This window comes from Meleagris gallopavo, chromosome 11 (genome assembly GCF_905368555.1).
Source record: "Meleagris gallopavo chromosome 11, MGAL_WU_HG_1.1, whole genome shotgun sequence".
NCBI lineage: Eukaryota > Metazoa > Chordata > Aves > Galliformes > Phasianidae > Meleagris > Meleagris gallopavo.
Window position 1 is genome coordinate 5889132 of NC_139414.1, and position 23327 is coordinate 5912458.

At 36.2% G+C, this 23327-nt stretch overlaps 1 protein-coding gene across 1 annotated transcript in view; it reads right to left on the reverse strand.

The window, feature by feature from the left end:
* The window catches only part of LOC146543612 (uncharacterized), a 234386-nt gene that overhangs the window by 205059 nt on the left and 6000 nt on the right, over nucleotides 1–23327 (reverse strand). Inside the window, exon 2 of the mRNA XM_085233263.1 lies at nucleotides 22601–22738. The gene's annotated coding sequence lies outside the window, so the exon portion shown is untranslated. The remainder of the gene's footprint in view (nucleotides 1–22600; nucleotides 22739–23327) is intronic.

A 23327-nucleotide genomic window follows, 5' to 3' on the forward strand; every position in this document is an offset into this window, starting at 1 on the left:
TCTAATGATACTGCTGAAACACTATCCCTACCAAGAAGAACACACCAGTAAGTTAAGGGGCTCACTCAAATTGCCATAAAGATTTCATGAGTGGCACTCATTTAGCTTTTCACGATTTGTAAGAGCTTTTCTCAGAGAAATTACCTGAATTCCTTTAGGTGTCTGTTTGGGGATGTGTAAAAGTATGATATATTCTGTCTTTCCTGTAAAAAGTCTAGCTCACTTCTGACTTGCGTCTAGCCTCCTTTGTGCCAGTGCCTGAGAATCAGAGGTTCAGATGGCAGTTACTTATCCCTTTGTGTATTCCTACTTTTTGTCATGTCTTTGGAAGATTTCTGCTTTTGAACAATCCCTTTGTTAGCAAGATCTTGCAATGGAAACTGTAGCTGCTGCTTTCAAAATTCAGAGAAGCAATTTGTACTCTAACTCACACAATGTGTTTGCTGCATCTGTGCACCAGCACACATGGATCCAGCTGCTACATGCTCTGCACCTGCACTTGAGGCTACTGCAGCTGCAGACTCCATACTGAAATAAATCTCTGGGCATTTTGTTTATAGTAGTCTACCTCTCAGAGACATCTGTGTTTAAATTCACACACACTAAAACTGCTTTGGCTACAGCTGCAAAGGTAGTGAAGCTTCCAGGGTGAGGAAACATGTTGTTGTTTCTTTATCACAATTTGAACACACAATTGTCAGCAATGTAGTCCTAGCATAATTTCCCTTTCCTAACACCTTTTTTTCTTCATAAATGGCTTCAGATTCTGCAGCATTAATCAAAGACTAACATAATGATGCCCAGAGTAGATGAGAGTCCATAACCTCGGGCAGCTCAGTTTTGTGCTGCCTGGGGAAAATGAGTCTCGCTGGCATTCAGACTGAATGGGATCAGCCAGGGTGTCACAAACAGGAGTGTTTTGCTTTATAAATTATACATCTTACATATAATTACACTGCCCAACAAACCATTTGATTCAATCATGATAAATTTAACTGCAAGTAACTTTGATTAATTATAATAAAGCCAGAAGTGAGCAGAAAATAAACTTGATTCAGTGAGGAATTACCTGATAAGAGGATGTATCAGATCAAATGGACTGAGTGGTAACTCAGGATAGGTGCACTGTGCATTAACTCAACAATTGACTCTCTTGTCAGCCACAACACCAACAGTGTAAAATGCATTATACAACAAACTCCTTTCGGAGTGCCACATTCTTTGTGCCAAGTTTGTTTTGTTAGAAGTGCCAAACTGGCAATATTAGGATCCAAGCTCCTCTTTTATTAGAAGAACAGCAAAGAAGAACAGCAACTCCTGTGTACTGCTGTGCTTCAGTTCAGCCCCAGAGCGGCTGCTTCCAGAGACAGGAATAGCTTTTCACTCACAATACTAATTAATAATTAATTAAATATGATGGTCTCATTATTACCTTGTTACATACTAACTTATTAGAATAACCTTACTTCTACTACAGTGGTTACAGCTAACAACAAACATAGACCAAGATTTTTAGATAGTTAGCACCAGAAACCATTTTATTCATACTGCAGAAACCGAGCAACAATGTGAAACAGCAATGTGAAACAGCTTCAGCTATGTCTATGGGATGAATTCAGCTGTGTAATCTGTATGGAAGAATTTAGTATCCCATTATCAGTATCTCAGGATGTCTAGTCCCAGAACATAGTAACAATTCCCTGAAAATAATTATGTGAATTATTGCACAATTAGAACAGATACTTCTTACCTGTACGCCTTGATTTAGCTGTTCCAGAAACAAAGTATTATTCCTCTCAAACAGCTGATAGCTCATCGGTCACATAGTTAAGTTAGTGCAATGGTTATTTTTTGAGAATTCACTGGAGCAGTTTAAGACAGAAGGCTCACAAATATCTTTGACCTCACGTGAGGACAGTGACTCAACAAATCAAAATACACAGAAGATATACAGAGGATGGGAAAACTAGTGTCAGGCATAAAAGATGCAAGGAGAAACGTTCTATTTAAAAGATGCCAATCATAGAAGTTCTTCATTCCTACTCTTATAAGTGGTGAGAATGTTAATAAGGGCTTCTCGAAAGAAATGAAGATTAAATGGGACATTGTACAGCTAGAATTCATGAAGCCATATTAATGGAGAAATCTGTCATAGCCTCAGCTTCATATATTTAAGTTCAGTAACAAGAGCTTCCAAGGCTCTTGACTCTCAGCAAAAATATGATCTCAGTGGGTTCCACTGTATGTATGCCAGTGCAGAGACCAGGTTACCCAAAGCCCCAACCAGCCCGGCACTGAGCATTTCTGGGGACAGGGCTTCCCTGGGCAGCCTGTGCCAGCACCTCACCACCCTTATTGTAAATAATTTATTCACTGTATCTAATCTAAATCAACTCTTTTCAGATTAAAAAGAAGAAGAAAAGTAGACTACAAAACAACAATACAAAACATAAGTATTTGTTTCTTCTAATTTTCCTCTAAAAACAGCTACTATGTGACCAGCATTTCAATTACAGCAATGAATTTTAAACACTCTGTTTCACTTGCACTCCACTGTGCTACAACAGAACCATGGAGTCAGTGGAAAAGCACAGGTGTAACCAAGGGAAACATTCACTCATTAGCAGTTAAGGTCACAGTCACAAGTGATTTGTCCTCTGGCATGCCACAAACCATAATCATATCAAGCTGCTCATCACATCTTCTCCATTTTAATTTCCAAGAATAAATGAAGCAGTACAATCTCACAGTTTCCAGAGCATCTCCTTGAACATATGCATCTTTTCTCGCATACTTTTAAAGGTTTAGCTGCCAGCTTCATCTGCCCATTTATCAGCTTACCATACATGCATATCCTCCCCTCAGCCAAGCTCCCACTTATACAGAGAATGACCTATGAACTAACTGATTTTTCACAGGCAATCTACAGATTTCTTCCAGTTACTGTGCCTTAGGGGAAAAAAAAGCAGCCAAAAAAATAAATCTCTGAGGAGTTGAGAGAAAAATTTGTCATCTAGATATGTGACAGTAAAGATCAGAAGTATCTAGACAAACAGAAAATATTGTCCTTATTAGGTTATATTTTCTTGTTCTGTACAAGGTGACTTCCCTAGCTGTGACCGTTTGAGGGGATTCTGTAAGTCAGATTCTCATATGTAATCGGGTTGTTTTTTCCACTCCATCAATGTAAAGAAACTTGAATATTTACTGCAACTTTAAAACATCAGAGTAAGGAAGCTTTTCTGTAGATTTGAATAAAGCTCTCTGCTTTTTATGTAACTGTGATTGATTAAGTGATTTTGTTTGCAAATGTCTCAACACATTAATGACTGTGTTATCCAACAAATACAATTATAAGGGAAAACAAGAACTTAATGTAGAAAAATACTGCATGCAGAAATCACATCACTTTGATCTGCAGTGCAAATCTCCCCAGATATCAGGTACTCCACAGAACACAAATAAGGAATCTTACGTTTTACCAGTAGTGCCTCATGTAAACAGAAAACATTCACCCTTTTTTGTCCTTCCTGCTCACCTTTCATATAATAGAACTAAATACCAAACACTTATTTTCATGACTCTACTATCTTTTCTCATTTTCCTGGTCCTTTACTTGGAAGGGCAAAATAATTATGCTGAACTTAGCACAATCTCCTGACAAAGAGATAGAATTATGTGTTCTTCTTTGACTTCATCTGTGAGACACTCTAGAACAACTCATGAGATGCTCCAGATAAGAATAATAGGCTAAGAAGTCAGAGAGATAAGCAAAATGAAGAACAAAACCTCTAATTTTGTACCTCTGCTAGCATTAATATACTTCCAGTTTAGCTGTGGATTTCACAGGGAAAAACTTCTGGTCCATGGCAGTTTAGGATTTTGAAGTACACGTATTTTCCCTTAACTGATGTAGTTTTCCTTAGCAATTGCTTAGACTCATTTCTCAAACATGCAAATGATGTTGTTTATGCTAAAAGTTGAATGGTACCTTCCTGTATTAGCCTGTCAGATAAATTTTGGCTTCATTTCAGAATTAGTACTTCGGGAATACTTCAGTATAATTGGCTCTGCCAACTTCAAAGACAAAAATGAAGGAAATGTACTGCTTATGTTAGAAAAGTTATTAAATTATTTCAGTTTTATATTGTAATAATATGAGACTTTGGAAGAGGGATTCAAACTCACTACAGAGGTAATACCTTTGTATAAGGTAAATGTTTCTCATTTTTCTTTCAGAAAATGACTTCCATTTTACTAGAAAAAAATTTTAATTAAAAAAGAAGTCTGAATTCAAACATGCCCAGAAGAACTGTAAATAAACTCTTAGCCATTTCAGTAAGAATGGGCTGAGCCCATAAATGAACCTGATTGTACAGTGAAAGAGGCTAAATTACTAATTCTTTTTTATTTTCTTATGAAGTGATAGAAAAGACCTACAGTCCATTCCCAGAAACCATGCATCCCTGAGACATACGGTGAGACAGCAGGGGAAGGACAAAGAAGCATAGAAAGACAGCATCTAGGATTAGATTGATAACTATAAGGATGCAGTTCTAGTATTCTGAACATGTAACATCAGATGCAGAACTGGCTGCTCAGCGCTGCAACTGAAAACAAGGGGATCTGTTTCATACAATGTCAAGGAGCTGGTACTTTCAGTTCTGTGTTCTTTTTATTAACATTAAAAATGCATGCCTTTGATCTTAATGTCTTCAGACATCAACTTGCCATTTGCATAACTGGGGTATTAATGCAGTCTTTTTTGGAGGGAAGAAAACTCTTCAGAATTTATGTCAAGTGCAGATTCTAGGATGCCACAAAAGAACTGATTTGGACTTTAACATCCTACATTGAAGGAATATGAAGATGATATGTTGAAGATACATTCCATAGGAAAAAAAATATAGATTCCATATACTCTCAGCACTAGTCTTGTGCCTCCAGCTCTATTGGACTTTGGGAACTACTTTAGTCAAAACAGGGCCAGAAAGAAAACCTAAACAGTCTAGGTTAGAAGACAGAAAAGGACATCAGCCTTTGGCAGCCATACTGTGTAAAATACTTTATATATGGCCTAGGTAATGCCTTTTTGGTTCTTGAAAAATCAAACACTGATTTTTTCATAGAAATTATGGCTTGTTATCATAGATCTGCTTCCAAAATAGGTTTAATATCCATTTCATTCTTAACTTGAAAAGATGGTAAGTATAATAATTGCACAGTTGCAAAATCTATGTAAGCTTGAAGAGATTAGCTCTAGATTTATGACACAATTTGGGACAAAAGCAAAAAAAAATCCCATTTTTTTAAAAATTTCCAGTCAGTTGGCCATGTAGAAAATGCACTGGAACTAACTGAAACCCTAGTTAACCTCTTCCTAGGAAACTCATGTTTGCCTTTGCTTGCTAACTTCTCTTTGAAATCAATATGCCATCCCAGAAATTGGCAATCTCTCCTGCACTAAGTAATAAGATGCTGACAAAGAACACCATGTCACCAGGTATTCTTAAGAGGAAAGCTTGAAGTTCTCTTTGTTTGTAAAGAAGGGAGAATGTTAGGGTCTGTAAATCTTAAATGAAGTGCAGGTATTTCAGTTACATTGAAAAAGATACCTAGAAATCAGAAAATATGTGTTGTTATCACACCGTGGCATTCCCTATTGTCTGTTTACTTCTTATCAACATGTTTGTGACCTGGAGACAAAATACTTGAGGAAGAACTTCAACAGAATGATAATATGTACCTAGTGATGATTGAGATGTAAATCCTCACCTAATTGAAGGTAAGATGTGGATGCTTGTTTTAAAAATCATCTGTCCTTTATCCAAACATAGCTCTGAAAGTTACCCCAAAGCAAAAGCCATGCAACTGCACCAGACATGTTTCAGCTCTGATCTCTCTCATAATCACGACGTTCCTCTTCATGTACATACACCTTTTTGTTCTTTGAAAAATGAGCCTCCCTCCAAATGTATGCATGCAAACTTGTCCGCCTGTGGCTTATGAATTCATTGGCCAGCTTCCCTGAAATTCGACAACTTCATAGAAGAATATAAATATTCCATGCTAGACACCACTCACAAAAAATAAAACTGTTAATGTATATCTATAATCTGGTGTAGACATCAGTCAGGGTTTCTTTAATATGACAGGCAATCAGCTACAATGTACAAATCCAGATGAAACTAGGCTCCTTTATTCATACCTCAGAAAAATCATCAAAGTCCTCTGCAGCACTGACAACAGCTTTTATACTTGAAGCATAACCTGCAGTAGGAATTGCCCTATAATTTTGCAGCACCCTTGGTGGCCGCAGCTACTGAAACGTGAGCCGAGACCATCACAAAAATGGACTATTACTTAATACATAGTCTAGTCCACCCTCTGAGCCGATGGCACTGCACATGGCCATAGCACCTAGGACTGCGGCTGCAGTCTATTATTTTAAGTACATGAGAAGCTCCCCAGTACCTTTAAGGGTTTGAAGATCAAGTAACATCTAATTATGAAATAATTCTGTTTAAACAAATTGTCCATTCTAGGAAGAAATTAAAAGTATGGATTCCCAGCAGAGGAGATCTGCGTAATTTCAATGCATTCCACAGAACTACACCATTTTAGCTTAAATAAAAAGCTAGATTCAAAATGCAGCCTGGCAAACACTCCACTCACACTCAATTTATACAAGGTACAAAATCCTTGCTGTTCTGTAGCATTAGCAGAAGCTTTACCCTCTTAATTATTTAAGGTAATACAATGAGGTGGTCGATGACCTGGTTAAATAATGAGAGAGACAGTCACACAGCTTTAGAATATACTTCAAGCAAGCTAAATTGACAGTTTTTCTGCAAAGACACCATTCAGTAATCTATTCAACACTGCCATCTGCACCTCTCATATAGGAAATGCATTTCTTTCATAAGAAAACATGAAAAGTTAGACATTTATGTTAAGCCTAATATTTGCCTTGAATTTACATCAGGGAGTGCTAACGCACAATATTTTACCAACAGCATTAACTATCAGGTTCCAAGTTCTTACCTTCTCCTTCCCAGTATTGCAGCTTCTGCACATTCAGTGCCTTTGGAAGGATCTTCCTTAGAAGCAGTGACAATGTTAAACAATTAAACTACTTGACTCTAAATCATACCCAGAAGTTAAAAACACTCTTGGAGAAGTCTTTAGGAGTAGTTGCATAGACAGAAAGCAGCTAGCATACAAATTCTTCCTTTACTATCCTTTATATATCAGAGATGATTTTTCTTGAAATTTTGTTTACAAAAACATAGAAAAAGGGAGTTTCAAAAACATTTTCACTTTCTACTGCATCTGGAACTCAATCATAACTAGTTAGTAGCAGTATAATTTTTGCTAAGCATGATGAGGCTGTGCAGGACACGGAAAAATATAATGAGTTTATAGTTGAGAAAAAGGCAGTAAGTATAACAAAGGCAGTGAACGAATAGTACATTCTCTAAGAATTACCAATTAAAAAAAAACAAAAAACAACACAAACCACTATCTATTCTAATATTTGACTCCCAGTTCTTATACCAGATACAAGTTTTAGGGATCAGTTACTGAATTATAGGTATGAGAATCAGATCCTAGGCAATTGAATCTTTGCCATAATCTGAAAGCACAAATATATCCCTTCATAATCCATGGGTACATGTTTTGTTAATATCACTTCTTTAGAGCTAATTGTGCTAAGTGTTTTGATAAATCAAATTCCAATTTTTCCCACAAGTTAAAATTCTAGAATAAATTTTAAAGTTTTAATATGCTTTCCACAATATTATACAACTTTCTGTAAAGAATTTATGAAGTGTTTAGTATCTAAACACTAGTTATTAAATGATTTTCATAAGGCTATAGAAGTCTATAAAAATATTATGGAAAATGTTATTAAAAATGAGCTTGCTCATGAATTGGAAATATCAGTCTTGCCATGTAATTACAATGTTATTCTCTTTTTCATGAAGCTTTGCTTTGAGGAGGTAATCTGTCCTTATCAACCAAATAAGCTCTTAAATCCGAGTCCGAACAAAACTTCAATGGAAGTTGGACAACAAATCATTATTTGCATTTCTACATTTCTTTGTCAGAAGCAAAGAGGCAACTGGTTTATCCCACTCTGATTATACAGATTTTATCTGTTTTTCCTAAGCATGTGTTGGATTAATGGCAAAGTGAGAGCAACTCTACAGTAATTACTTCAGCTGGAAACTTGCTGTAAAGAATGTTTAAATTATTACATAAACCAGAACAAGGGAAAGGGCAGAGAAATGGGATTATTTCTAGAACGCTGTCTGCATCAGACCTTAGAAATTGTCATGAGAAATGGAAGATCTGCATGTAAATCACCATTTCAAAAGCACAGGCAGGACTGTTCTCATCTGTCTTCCAGATGAGAGAGAAGTTACTGTATATGATGTGGAAATTGTAGCACCAATATGAAAAGCCTTTGGATACATATGTAACTGTTGCTGAACTCTGTCAGGTCTCAGGAGGTACGGACCACGGCAGTGTCATCAATTCATTACACACGTATTCAGCAGAATAATATTTATAGGTCCTTCTCAAGCAAAAGCCTCACTGCTGAGAGCTGCCTCCATGGTCAGTCAAGAGCTGAATAGAGATTTTTGTGAATGCTAGTGACATCTAAATACTGGTAGCTAAAAAAGGATTTACTTCCTATATGTTCCTGCAAATCAACCCTAAACAGATTATTCCCATCCCATGCTTTCAAAAAGAAAAGATTAATTGATCATCAATAACATTCTGAATCTTCCTGGCAAACTCTTGCTGGATATAAAATGCAGCTAATCATGTCAATCCACTTTCTTCCACTGTTGACATGAAATATCATATACCTCCAGGCTTTTTTTTGATATTTGGATAGTCTCAGGGAACTGAAGTAACCTCCAGACAGCTGAGTGAAATTGCTGAGGGAAAGGTACAAGTGTCATTTTACAGGCAATTCATCATTACTCTTTGCTCTCTGGAAATTTAGCCTTTCTACAGTCTACCCTTGAATTTTATCTTTTATTCCTTCAGAGAGAAATGAGTCAGAAAGTTTAATAGTTTGGCAGCAAATCTTTGAAAGACACTGACCTTAGAAACAAAACCCAAGGCGCTATCAGAGAAAAAAAATGAATAGACAGTGTTCTGAACATTGCAAAACCACTCTTGAAAACCTGCTAGAAAATGATTTAGAATTATTCTATTTCAAATATAGCCACTCTGTAATTATAATCTTCAGTTTAAATATCCTGAGATCCGTCCTCCATACCAGATGCACTGGTATGTCTGCATTACTGCCTCATAACCAGCAGGCAATGTATGCACACACACATACAAAAAAAAAAAAAAAAAAAAAAAAAAAAAAAGAGAGAGAGAGAGAGATTTAGCTATAATTTTACTCCTTCCATAGTACCACTTAACTGCTGTCTTCTTGCAGGTTGTAAGCAAAAGAGCAGAAGGATCCTGTCAAAAATGAATTGGGGCAATAGCTACCTGACGGTAAGTAAATTATATATTCCATCAAACTTTGTCAAAAATATCTTATGGGAAAGAACAGTACTCAAATGTTCTCACTGAGATTTAATCATTGGTACAGATGTTAAACAAATTATTTCCCTGATGTTACATTGCATTGATATCCCAAGCATACCTGTGTCATTTTTCTAAGAAGAAACTGAAGCACAATACACATTGCATGGATTGTGTTGTCCATGTTCTTTAGATCAAAAGAGTGTCCAGTCAGTCTGTGTATTTACACATAGCAAGATCTTGACCAGTTTGTCAGATACAATGTGATCATTGGCTGTATTTCTAAATTAAGAAAATTAGTAAACTGGAAACAGAGATAACATCAGCTTACATCTAGCATTCAAACTGAGACCATCTTAAACACACTTCTATTCTCTTACATTCAACTATTTCAATCTTTCTGAAGAGTATTGCTATAAAAAATGTAGTTAAAAAGTCTAAGTGGACAAAGAGCATTGCCTCCTGCTCCAGTTTTATTTATAGTTTTGTATAGAATGCTTTGAAGTTTTAAGTTTTATGAATAAGCCTTTGCAACCACTGATAAACAAGAACGTCTCAGAACAAAAATCTGATCGCCCTGTGTTTCACCTACCTTCTGAGATAAAGTTCTTTTCCTGATATGGATATTCAGGCTTGGCACTTCTTGATAGTGTAGAATTGCCTCAGTAGTAAGCAGAAATTATTTTGCTAAGAATGTTGTCTAAGTAGGCTTAATAGGTTTAAAACTCTCCTTCTGTTGCTACAAGTACAGTCTATTACATCAATGCAGCAGAGCACATAAGGGAGTCAGAGTAACAGAGCTTCGAGATTCTCTCACAACAGACCTGGCAAAATCTCTGCATTCACTCTTTACCTACCAAGAAAGTGGCAAAGCACAGGCAAGACAGGAGGCAGGACTGCCACTTTTGGCCAGCAGTTGCTGAGGCATAATGGTACAGAAGCTACGGATCTGAAAGCACATGCTTAGGGCAAGAAAAGAGCTACAGGGAAGATGTCTGTGGAACTGTGTTCCATATAGAGGAGTTGGACTGACTGAGATTATACTGGAAGAATGAAGGAAGTCGACTAATTGTATATTTAAAATTTTTGTTTAAATGTTATCAACTAATTGAAATTTATATTAACAATAGAAGTCAAATGAGGCATGATAATTTCTAACGAACGTTTAAATCAGCAAACAGAGTCCTAGTAAAGCCTTCCTTAACTTGCATGTGAAACACTTGGACTGAAATCTTTAGTTAGTAGAGGACAAGAGAGTTTGAGTATCTTTCCAGTTCTTGGTGCTGCACGAGGCACATGATTAGAACCAGAGCAATAAATCCTCCTGAGTTGCTTCTGTACTTCAGAAACAGAACTACTACATAAAACAGTTTCTGCTGTTTGATCGTTAGAAATATTTCTGATTTGGAAACAGGTCTCTCTCTTTAGAAAATTACATCACCAGTATTTATATGAACAATAGAGTTAAAATAGAACATTCATGGAATGAGAATAAGGAGCATCGGCAACAGCTGCCAAGGGAATCTGGAATTTCTAGCCACTAATTAAAAATTAAAAACAAAAAACAAAAAACCTCAAAACATAAAAAGGTGTGATTATTCACTAGTAAAGTATATTTTTTACAAGCAGCCAAAAAAGATGAACCTGACCATACTTTTCTGTGCAGCTGTAGCATAATAGTCAAAGTGATACTAGGCAACTTGATTGCTTTCAGTGAAGAAACCAACAGAAACATGTAGCAAAGCCAGTCTGATGCCTCTAAAAAAGATTTATGCTGAAGTTTGCAAGATGATTAGAATTAAAAAAAAAAAATTCTTAATGATTGATAAAACACCTTAGGGATACCCCATTTCAGGTTCATATCTTCTTACGCAGCTAAGAAACTGAAAAGCATAACTGCTGATCTATATGCTTTTAATGATGTACAATAAACACTGCTAGTAGATGTACTATTATACACTTAATGAAAGTTATTGCATGTTAATTAACAAACAACTGTCTTTTCAGAAGTATAAAGTTTATCAGTAGCTCATTTTCATGCTTGCATATTCAAGTATGATATTTGTGTTGACTGAAATTTCTCTATTGGGAAATGCTAACATATGTGGCAAAACGTTTGCATCTCCCTTAAAATGCCAAAATCAGGTACAGCTATTGAAATCAGACATTAATATAGCATAGAATTCAGAACTCTAGAAGCATGTCTCTTAGCAAATTTGATCTCAAAGACAATATAGAAAATGCATCAGAATAACTAGATATCATGTATTCATAAGGGGAGTATTTTCCTGCAATGTTGCAAAGTATCTTCCTCCAAGGCAAAGAGAAAATCTTTGCCATTCTTTGTCTTTGAACCACTGCCTTCTCTTCCCAGCCTGGGAACTGTCCATTTTTTACAGTCTGCCCTTGAAGACAAGTTCAAGTAATAAAGCTAAATGGGATCTCATTTTATAAAAAGGCAAATAGCTGGCAGAGAATTAGTCTTGCAAAAGGGAAGCAAGTGATAACTCACATAAGGACCAAGCCTTCTTGCTCTTATCTGGGACTCTCAAGCCTCAGCCAGATAAATAGAAATCTATGAGCATGTACCTTACTGAACTGTGATGGACAATATCCAAGAAAAGATTAAGCTCCAAGACAGACATACCATGATGGATTCATTCCATTAGGCTGAAGAAAAGAGGGACATTAATGTGAAGAAAGTGTAGTTTAAATCAGTGAGCCAATTTTATTTTGGCTGTAACTAAGTTAGATCTCAATAGAGCTACAGGCAGAATAAATTTGTCCTCTGGGATTGATGTTTTGATTGTGAGGCTTAAATATTTGATTATTCACCTGTTGTGTTAACTTTATATTACACTACCTTTTTGGTCTAAAGTAAGGCAACTAATTTCCATTCTTGTGGTCACAGCTATTATCTCCAAAGCATTTATTCAGATGTTACGTTTCACTTGGAATTTGATTCTAGCTTCAATTGTATTGCTTTCTAATTACATTTCTAGTGGACATTTCACCCTGGTATCTATGAGCTGAGTTATTCACAGTTAGAATTTTATTGCATCTAAATTACAAGTTTAGAATGTTCCTTCACATGTGATTAGTTTGAGTAATTGTCAAGAGTCTGCCAAACAGCCCGTGCTCACTGAAACGAGGTCTGTATAAATTAGGCAGGCAGTGGGTCTACTGAGAGAGTTTGTGCAGCAGATAAAGACTGCAATAGCTACTGGTGTTTTCATGTGTAATTAGAAAATGCGTTGTTCTCCAATTAAGAAAATTAATTAAAATCAAGCAGATGGCAATCAAAGCATATTGCAATACAATTTTCTCTGGCACCTGCATTACTCTTAGGTGCTATCAATGTACAGTATTGTTTTTACATTGGAAATTTAGCTCCAGGATACATTAACCTGACTATTCTTAACATATATTTTTTATTCTTTCTTTCTATTTCTTTTCATCTGACTGCACAATTAATCTTCTGCTACGCACAAAAGTCATTGGTCAGAAAATATAGAATTTATTACAGGATATATATTTTTTCTCCTCCACAGTAGTCCTGGTCAAAACAAAAACAAGTAAACAATTATTTTAAAACAAAACAAAAAAACTCCACCCTCCCCCCCCAAAAAAAAACCCCAAACCAACCATCTAACTTAGTAAATATTTCATTATTGAAAACTGCAAATGTATTTCACCGTTATGTATGGTGTGATGTCGCTGATCATACATAAGAAAATGAGAATGTTCATCTAATTAATAACACCTAACAGCTGGCAATGTTATTCAGTTATCAGAAATGTAACATTTTTCATAAAAATTGTTTCACTAAGAACTGAAATAATTTGTTATTTCCTTACAAAATATATATAGTTCCCAAGCTAGATAACAGAACACTAAGCTCCTGGGAGGGCTGAGTTCTCAAAACATGCAAGTCACAATACCTAGAGTGGACCTTTCAGCTTCAGTCATAAGTATGTTACTCTAACACAGTAAAGATAAACATGCACACTCCCTGTATTTCCATGACAGAGATCATAAATAATTCTAATGTCTTCAGATTTTAATGCCAACATATGCAAAATCATCCCCTCAAGGTATTTTTTATTCATTCCAGTTGATAATGATAGCTGTTTACCTGTCCAGGGCTCTAAATATCATCCATTTTTAACTGAGTTTCACAGAAATGCATAACTCAGACTTAGTATTGGGAAACCAGCATGCTTATGACTAACACCCTGGGGGCGTGACAAACAAGAGCATTAAATGGCAGATATTTAAAGAACTGCACTATTGGAACTCCTTGCCGTGCTAAGACATGAAAATAGGATAAAGAGGGAAACACACAGTTCCAGAAGGAATATCTGCTATGACTTTTTCCCTCTAGCAGAAAATTCAAAGTGAGTGTCTGAAACATAGAGCTAACATCAAGCTGTATTTCATAGTGATACTTCAGGCACTGCTGAGTATCAGAGTGCATCTCCATCATTCCCTCCTTGCATGAGAGACACTGGCCTGTACTTTTTAAGGGGGTATCCCTTATAAGGCTCTGTTCCAGGTTTTATCATACCCACCTCGCCATGGAGTTAATGAACACCTTACGTTCCACTGAAAAGCACCTGCCCACCCATCTCTACTTAGATTTTCTATGTTAGCACTGTAACCTAAATTCATAACTTTCACCCAAATTCATCTTCCTTGTCATCAACAGAAAGGCTTTTTTTTTTTTTTTTCTCCTTTTTTTTTTTTCCCCCCATTGATATTCAGAGGCAATACCTCTGCACAGGCAAACACTTCTGCCTTGATCTAATTAAGGCTGTCTAAACCACTGGTCAAGGTGGCTGCTTGAAGAAATGTTTTATGTCTTAAATCACGTTTTTGGACCACCATCTATAAAATGGAAGCAGTACCTATTATTGATGATGACCATGACTTGAGCAGCAAATGCTTACAAAAGTTTTTCAGATCTTCGCATTGCCAAAATAATGCCAATGCAGTCTTTTAAATGAAAAGAGGACCTTGCAAATTCAAACGTTAAGGGCAAGAATATTGTTGTTGAGTCTGTTGTGATCTGGAGCATTTTGGTTAGCTTGCTTTTGTAGATGTGTTAGCTTGTACATGTCTCTATCAGACTATTGATCCAACAGAGGTCAAAGAAACTCAAAAGCAGACCAAAGAGAACACTGATCTGAAGAAACACTGTACGCAAAACTGTTTCATGAAGTTATTATTTGTCCATCTCTGTTTCTTTTCATTAGGTTTTGTACTGAATTGTCTCATTTGCTATGACTCCAATGCCCTTTCTTATCATCCAGCAGATCCATGACGTTGCCCAGAGCTGTGGACACATTAATGCAGAACTCAGAAAAAGAAACAGAGAATAAAAATAAAGAAGAGGCAGAAAATAACCCTTGCTGTTCAGACTACCTATATACAATGACAATAAGGAAAGATATCAAAAGGCCGAGGTGAGAGTCTTGAATTTGGGAAGCTGTTGAGTAGAACATGGAGAGATTAGCTTTATTTTATTTTACTTTTGTACAAAAGGGAAGATTTACCTCCTTATTTTTGAAGTTAAATGAAGTCTCCTAAACAGCTATACAACTTTTCTAATTGTTCAAGCAATAGCGCTAGCCATAGAATCATCCCATATTTTCCTTTTTTCCATTATTATGGGATCATTCCATGACTAGTGCTACTGTTCCTCAAACTGAAGACAGTTGATCACATTTAATAAAGATTACCAACAATTTAGAGCATGCATTTCTCTGCCACAAGGATAATAGACCCATCTAATAACAGTGGGTTCAGAAAATATTAAACTTTTGACAATAATCAATCAGCAGACCCAGCTTTGCTTATGCTAGAAAGAGTAAAATCAGTGCGATAAATCAAAATGGAAATAGAGTGTTGAGCAGCAAATCTGGTTTTCCTTCTTCTCCTTATTCAGTCCCTAAGTGCCTCAATGTCAATTCCATTACAGCCAAGTGGAAAAAATAAAGAATGGTGAATGTAATAAGTTTCTGTGCATAACTGTCAAGAAGCACTTGATTAAAAAAAAAAAGAAGAAGAAGACGACAAGGGGCTTGCTTCCTCTGGCTCCTACGCACTAAAAGTGACTGTTTAGCATGAAAAATAAATCATCAAAAAGGAATGGCTCATTGGAGATCAGAAGTCAGCTGTTTCCATTCTCTAGTCAAATACGGCATTTAATACAATGGAATTAAAGTAAAATAATTTCACTTTCTCACTATGCAGTTATGAAGCAGTACACCAACTATGAGAGAGATGCAAGTCCCTACAGTTTGAGGTTAGTCTAGAGAAAGATTTTCCTGGAAAGGAGAGAGCGTTGTACATGAACCATACACCAGTGGCTAAATTCAGAATTGGCCTAGTTACTTGCTGTTGAAAATTGTCTTCTCTATTAAACCTTAGCAAATATTTCACTTCATCTCATTGCCATCAATGGGCTTTCAGACCTCTACCAAGGCCTTCCAAATGTAACAAAATGGGTTACTAGGCATTGCAATTCAGGTTTACACACACAGCTTTCTGTCTGCTCTTGCTTCTGTTCTTAAATGCTGTGTTAGAGTCAAGGTAACTTCCTACTGTCTCCAGATGTCTCCTTTGAAAAGATGTTGCCAATTATGCATTGCTACTAGTTTTATATGAACACCTTGCAGACCTTTCCACATTTGCTATTAATACATCAGTACTCTCCACATCAAGGTGCCTACTAGTACATTTATTTCTATGCATTCAGACATATATCAGTGTATGACATCTGTCAAAAACTACTGTATTAATTTATGGTCAAAATTCAGCATAATAATCTCTTAGATCTTTGGAGTTATCTGATTACTTTTTCAATATTGAATACAATTTTAGGCTAATGTTTACTCTGCAGATTAAAATCCACAGCCACAATGCATTCTGATGCACAGAAAAACACCATATTTTTTCACTTTTGGCTTAAAATTGAAAACTTGGGGAGTGGAACTGTTTCATCTGTAGCAAAAATTAAATGAGGTTGTCAACCTCTTCTGCGTTTCTTTAACACAAGCAGGGAGTATCGCTTGCAAGATGAAATGAAAGAAAAGCAGTGAATGAGAAAATGTTTTTCAACTGGATGTTGAGAATAACTCAAGCAAGTATCACTTTGTATTTTTCAAACTTTCACTGACAGAAAGCATCTTGTTGACTGAAGATGAATCTAATTATTTCAGATAGCTGCTAGAGTTACCCCTGGCACAAGCACACAACAAATCTCATGCATGCTATGCACCAGAACCCTGTGAGATGAAGCCAACCTGCAGAATTGCTCTAGTGACATTAGTCCTTGCAGGTTAACATCTGCTGCTTCCACAACTAATTAGATGCCATTGTGTGAGGGCTGCTCCGAAAATAATGCCTCCTATTTTATTATCTTGGCTCACAACTTCTCAGGTGGATGTTGGTGAAATGGCAGTAGAGGTTGAATCCTCCCACCAATATTCCATTACATTTTATCACTGTGCAACAGATGGCAACAGAGGGTCAGTCTGACAAAATGAGTGGAAATGTGGATGAAGCAAAAGAATGGAATTTAATTCCTTCATGTGGAAAAAAATTGCATTCATTGACATTCATGGATGCTCGCTGAACATTTCTGGAGACCAAACAGTGGATGTAAGCACAGTGAGGTGGTGGGTGGTGCGTTTCAGCAGTAGCAACAGCAATGCAAAAGACAAACCACATTCTGGATGACCATGCACAGATGTCGTACCACAAAATGATCAGTGTCTCTTGATCAGCTCATCTACACAAACTGCCTAATGGTGGTGACTGTTGAAAAATACTGTTTTGTAGCTGAGAATTTGCTCTATTGAATAGTGTTACTGTGCTCTTTATATTTGTTGTAGTTTCAGTGGAAATAAATCAGAGGCATTACTTTCAGAGTGACTCATATACAGCCTGTGTCATTTACTCTGTGCAGCCCGGGCAGTGCCAGATCAGACATCTCTTCACAGTACTCCCATGAACAGGGCAGACATACTACTGTTGTTTCATTTGTTTCACTTTTTCCTGACACTGTGGCTAACAAGGTCTGCAGTCTCTCACTAACATTAACACAGCTATTAATGCATTACAAATTTTGTTTTTGCATCTTCAAGTTTGAACAGACAACTGAGACAATTTCTAATTCAACACTTCTTAAAACCTTCTATCCATGAAATCCTGAGCCCTCCTCAATAGAAGATCACGCTTCACTGGCTGGAATATCTATTTCTGCTAATCAACATTTTTAGACAACTGAGACAAAGCGGTTTTATCGGCCTCCACTTTCCCAGCATACAGAACCAAAAGCAGAATAGCGTACGAATGGAAATGTTTCCAACGTCCTCCTACTGCCACCTGCTGTTCATGTTATGTAACCACAAACATTTACATTTAAACCTGAGGTTTTCAACCTGGGCTATCAAGCATCCACAGGTCCATGGACTCTTTCTATGAGAACTGAAAAATTTAACTATAAATTATAGTCACTGTCATTATTTTTATATTTTACATTCAGTGTTGAATTTTTCTTGGAAAAAAATTATAGATAAAGATATCAAGGAACACTGATAATAATGAATTTATCTAGTGATATATGCATATACTCCATGTATATATGTAGTAAATCAGTAATATGTGTGCATATATATATATAAAATTCAACTACAAGAATGGAGCTTCCAGGCAAGCAGAAAACATGCTGTAATTTTTCTTCCACCTGCACACATTAAACAATCTCAATATTCCAAGAACACACATACAGTTAAAAAAATCATGAAATTGTCTTAAACCTGTTTTGGGACAGGTATTCCATATATCTTCTGAATTCACATGTTTGAAGCTCATATGTTTTAAGGTCTTTTTTGCAATGTTGGAAACAAGCTAAAAGTTAAAGACATCTATGATTGTGATGCAACCTCTTGATTTATGAAGCAGGAGAACTAAGGAAGCTGCTCTGTAATTGGGAGATCTAGGCTTAACTCACCAAATTTGAAAACATGGTCTGGTTGTACTGTTCAAGTGTAATGTTTCAGGAACTGCTCCAAAAAATAGAAGCAGTTAATGAATCTTCCAGCTTAATAAAGTATGGATTAGCAGCAGATACCCATATCTGGATAAAGAACAAAACTTTTCTGGATAAGAACATTGCTCTGTTTTCTTCTCTTCCCTAAAAGAAAACATTTCACTATAAAACAAATAAACCAAACAAGATGGAAACATCACATTTTAATGCTATGGTTCCATTTTGTTTTGGTCTAAAACAATAAAAAATGCTTTCATGTGTTTTTTCAACTACTTTGTTACATGCTCAGTGCATCTGAAGTGTTACACCTCTAATCTGATTCAAAAGCAACAGTTATCACAGTCAACTTAAAAATAATGAGCAAGCCATCACTGGTGTCTCCAATAAATTTGAATTTCACTGTTATCATTAAATCACTTTCCTCCACGATCCAGACGTTTTTTACACTTCTCCTGCCTCTGGTTCTCAAGCCATTTCTTTTTAATTCTCTTTTGTTTTGTTCTTTTATTTTGTTGGGATTCTATAGAACATTTGTCAGTTTATTCCATCTTTTTTCTCTAGAACCAAAATCTTGCCATGTATGAAAAATAACACTCTGGTTCTCTAAAACTTTAGACTTCATTTCAACTTGAAAAGATATAAATTCTCTGAGGAATTCTGCTAAGGCTTCCCTGGCTACTAGCCAGCACTTTATGCATTTCTGATTTCTTCAGAACATGGTTTACTTAATCAAACAGATTAATTTTGGACAGATCCAAATTCTCCATCAGTTGCTGAAAATGTTTCCTAGACTCCCAATGAGTCTTAGATTAGATTCTATTCATTATTGCTATATGTGTGTTTGGTCCCCACAGCCTGAAAATCAAAATTCTGCTATATATTAAACATTATAGATTCAAAACACATCAGGCAAGTTAAAAACTGTTCCATCCTTCTTCCAGCTAAAACTCAAACACAGTCCTGTCATTTATTAACAATTCATCATGAGATATTGCATACAGAGCTCCTAGTGAGATAAAAGAGAGGACTGGGTTCTTTGCAACTTTGATTCTGTCAGCAGAAAGTTACCTGTTCTCCCTACTAGCTAAATCCTTACAAAGAGCCTTCACCCACATCCAAGGCTATTCTAACCCCCAGGCTAGAGGGGTTACAGGGAACACAATGACAACTCTTTCTCAGTAGTCTCTGCTGAAACTCTTACACTCTGCATGAAATGCTTCACAGTGATGTGTATAAAATGCTCACTGAAGCAGGGGAGAGATCCCAGATATCCCATCCTGCACAGTCCTAGCCACAGCCACATGAGCTATAAGAAATAGCTCATATATCATTTATATATAAATATATTTGCTTTCTATAGCAAATTCCCAGTGCTCGTTTTCATCTACCTAAACCTAGGCCACAAAGAAAGATTTCTGCCCATATTGAAAGTCTGGACATCAGAAACACAAAATGATGAGACCTCATTAAAAACAGTTTGGGACAACTCTGGAGTTGACCTGTTACTTTATATCTATAGCTTTATACAACATTAGTCCCATGAACCAACTGCAACTAGTTCAGTCACTGTCATTATTTTTATTTATTTTTAAATCAAATTCTGATTATTAATTTTTACTTTCATTTTTCTTTGTATTTTCAGCTAAACTTTGAATAACTAACACTAGATGGTGCTTTTTGATGAGAAAAGTCTAAGACAATTTTTCTTTAAAACATGCTCCTGCTGCAGCACTGTAACAAAATAAAGTGGGTATTGCAATTATGGCAGGCCTTGAGGAACCATGCCATCTGATTTCCAATGTTTTCCTTCTGAGAAGAGCAACTCATCACACAAATTAAAGTGCAAGCTGCAAAATAAAATTAAATATCTTAATTCTTCTTTCTTCATTGTATAAAGCTCCAGTGTTTATATTACACACATCAAAATAGTGACTGTAATCATACATGGCATGCATATTTTATTTCTACAGATATAGATATCTAAGGTTTTTATTTAACTAAGTATAAATATCCTGTTTCTATATAAAGTACTCAGTATCAATAAATAAAAATAACCTTTCTTCATGGAAGTGACAGTAAAATCCAGCACTCCATGAGAAACAAGAGGGAAAATGCTGTTCTTATATACTAAGCAAAGAAATAAGCAGGCTATGGGCAATACTGACATAAAATATTAAAAGTTTCTCTTAGCTATGTTAAAAGAAGTTAGTTGTAGTTTGCCTAGACTAGTAATTCTGAACTGTGGGTATGTTTATTTTTGATATTTTCATTTGATAAAAAGGAGGTTACACTGTAGTAACGAGTGTGATCAGGGTTAATAGTATGCTTTAAAAGACTTTACTCCTTAACTCATTACACATTCCTACTAAGCCTGTAAGCCTCAAATGTGTGTTACTTTTAATTAGATTAACAAATTTTCTGCCAATACTAGCTAAGTATATTCACTTATTATGGAAAATAACTTAGTAGTTAAATAAATATGATGACCAATTATGACTTTAATGAATCAGTGCTGTAAGTTAACACACTGGTGAGCAGGGCATAGAATGAACATGAACTAATTAGATCAAACTGGAGAACAAGCTGAGCTCTATGTAATAGCTAGTCCTGCAAGGAGGACAATCACTAACAATTAGTGAAGTGCTATCTTCCAAACCAGCTGATGTATGCACTTAGGGAAATATAGTTGGTGACCTTCCCATTGAAAGCATTAAATCCTGCTCTCTGCAGGAATCGAGGCACAGCTGAAAGAGTTTTTTTCTCCCATAGAATTCCTCATTGTCTCCATAATTCGAGATTTATTCAACAGCGACTAAATGGCTGCAAATGGAGTGAACTCACAGCAACCTGATTCTCTGGCTCTTGCTGAGGCTGAGCACTCTCTTTGACACACACAGCCCCACTCCTTCACAGGAGTGCCTGGGTGATACGGCATTATGCCTAAAAAGGAGGCGTAAACAGCGAGGTAGAGAGAAGGAAATCTCATTCCCAAGGCTCAAAAAAGATTAATTATACTTGTTAATTAATTATATATTTACTTTACACCATGAATGTACTTTACACCATTCATCGGATCACAGAGAATAAAGCTTATATAAGCTTTATAAGGCTGGCTTATGTAATGGCATCAGAATATTTATTCTCCCTTCTTCTTGTAACGGTGAAGAAATACAATACCTTTTCCCTTGTGCAACTGTGGGTATGTGTGGAGGGGTGAGGTTTGCACTGAGCTCTTCAAAAGTATTCCCAGGATGTCTCCACTGTATATTTGGAACACATCACTAGAAAGAAATGGTGTACACAAAATCTGCGTATTCTTTTGAAACTAAATGCTACTACTGAATAGCAGCTGCTATTGTGCTCATTTTCACCAAGCTTCTTGCCCACTAGACCTCATATTGCAAACTGAAGTGTTGCACTTGCCATTTGGAAAATCACAGGTAAGTCACACAGCCGTGAACTCATCTGCGTCACAAAAGGGTAAAAACAAATCAGACAGCAAGCAATTCAGTCTCCTCAAACAACAGCTGTGAGAGTAAGTGGCAGTTGACAGATGAACTCGGCAGAGAAAGTTTAGCCCATTACAAACAAGAACTCTTCACTTTGTTTCACAAGGGCTTGAGCCTACAGAACATCAGTATGATCCAGAATGATTTAAATGTGCAGGTTGTTATTTTGACAGCAGCAAAGTTTGACATGAGGAAAGAGACAATACTGCTGCTAGAACTTGACTTCCTAGCACTGTCAAACAGCAATGTTCATAGTCTTTGCTTGCCTGTTTTTATGAATATGAAAAAATATAATGCAGCAAAGGGACAGAAATAAATTTTTAACTAATCTTTTATTTTTGTTAAAAAATAAAATCGTAGCCCAGCTGAAGTTTTTGGCATCTCCAGCAAATATATCAGAGATTTCAGGCATGATGCTTGACTTTTATTCTCATGCAAGCTTACTACACTGATGTGATTTAGCTATATGTATTACCTGTCATTCTGGAACAGGGAGCCCAGTCCATAACCGCTTTACTCTCAGGACAAGAGTATGAAATGTAGCTGATGCATAACTGATTCATTTCCAACCTTCACACTTCTCAAATTCCTCCAGAGACCGTCAGAGCTAACTCTGTAACAGAGGAAGAAAAATGAAGCACATTACTATGGAAATTAACAATTTATCAAACCGTCATAAGCATGACTCTCAGATACCCTCGGATAATTGTTACCACATTAGATGGAAACAGTAATGATAAGCAATTGGAAGAGATAAAGAAACAGAAATAAAAGAGTTTATCAGTATTTTCTATCTTCTCCAGCTCTTGTTGATTCCCCCTTTTTTATTGTAACACTCTGTTCCTTGTCATAATAATTAAAAGGTCTGTAGGAAACAGTTCTTTACCTTGTGTTGCATAAGTGTTTCCATGCACATTTTTACAAAGGATGGTGCTGATAACTGTTTCACATGTTAACTGAAACGTTCAACAGAGAAAATTTTGCCCAGTTCACTTCAGTATTCACTTCATTACTGGTATCAGAAGATATTTATTATATTGAAAAGCGCCTGCTGTACTGCTACTCTATCCTGCCATGACCGTATTATTTGTACAGTGTTCTCAAGGGCTCTTGAATTTTTACACTTGGTTTGATTTACAACATTCTTTGAGACAGAATACAGCGCTTGCTTGAGGTAATATTTGGGGCATCATTCAAATTCA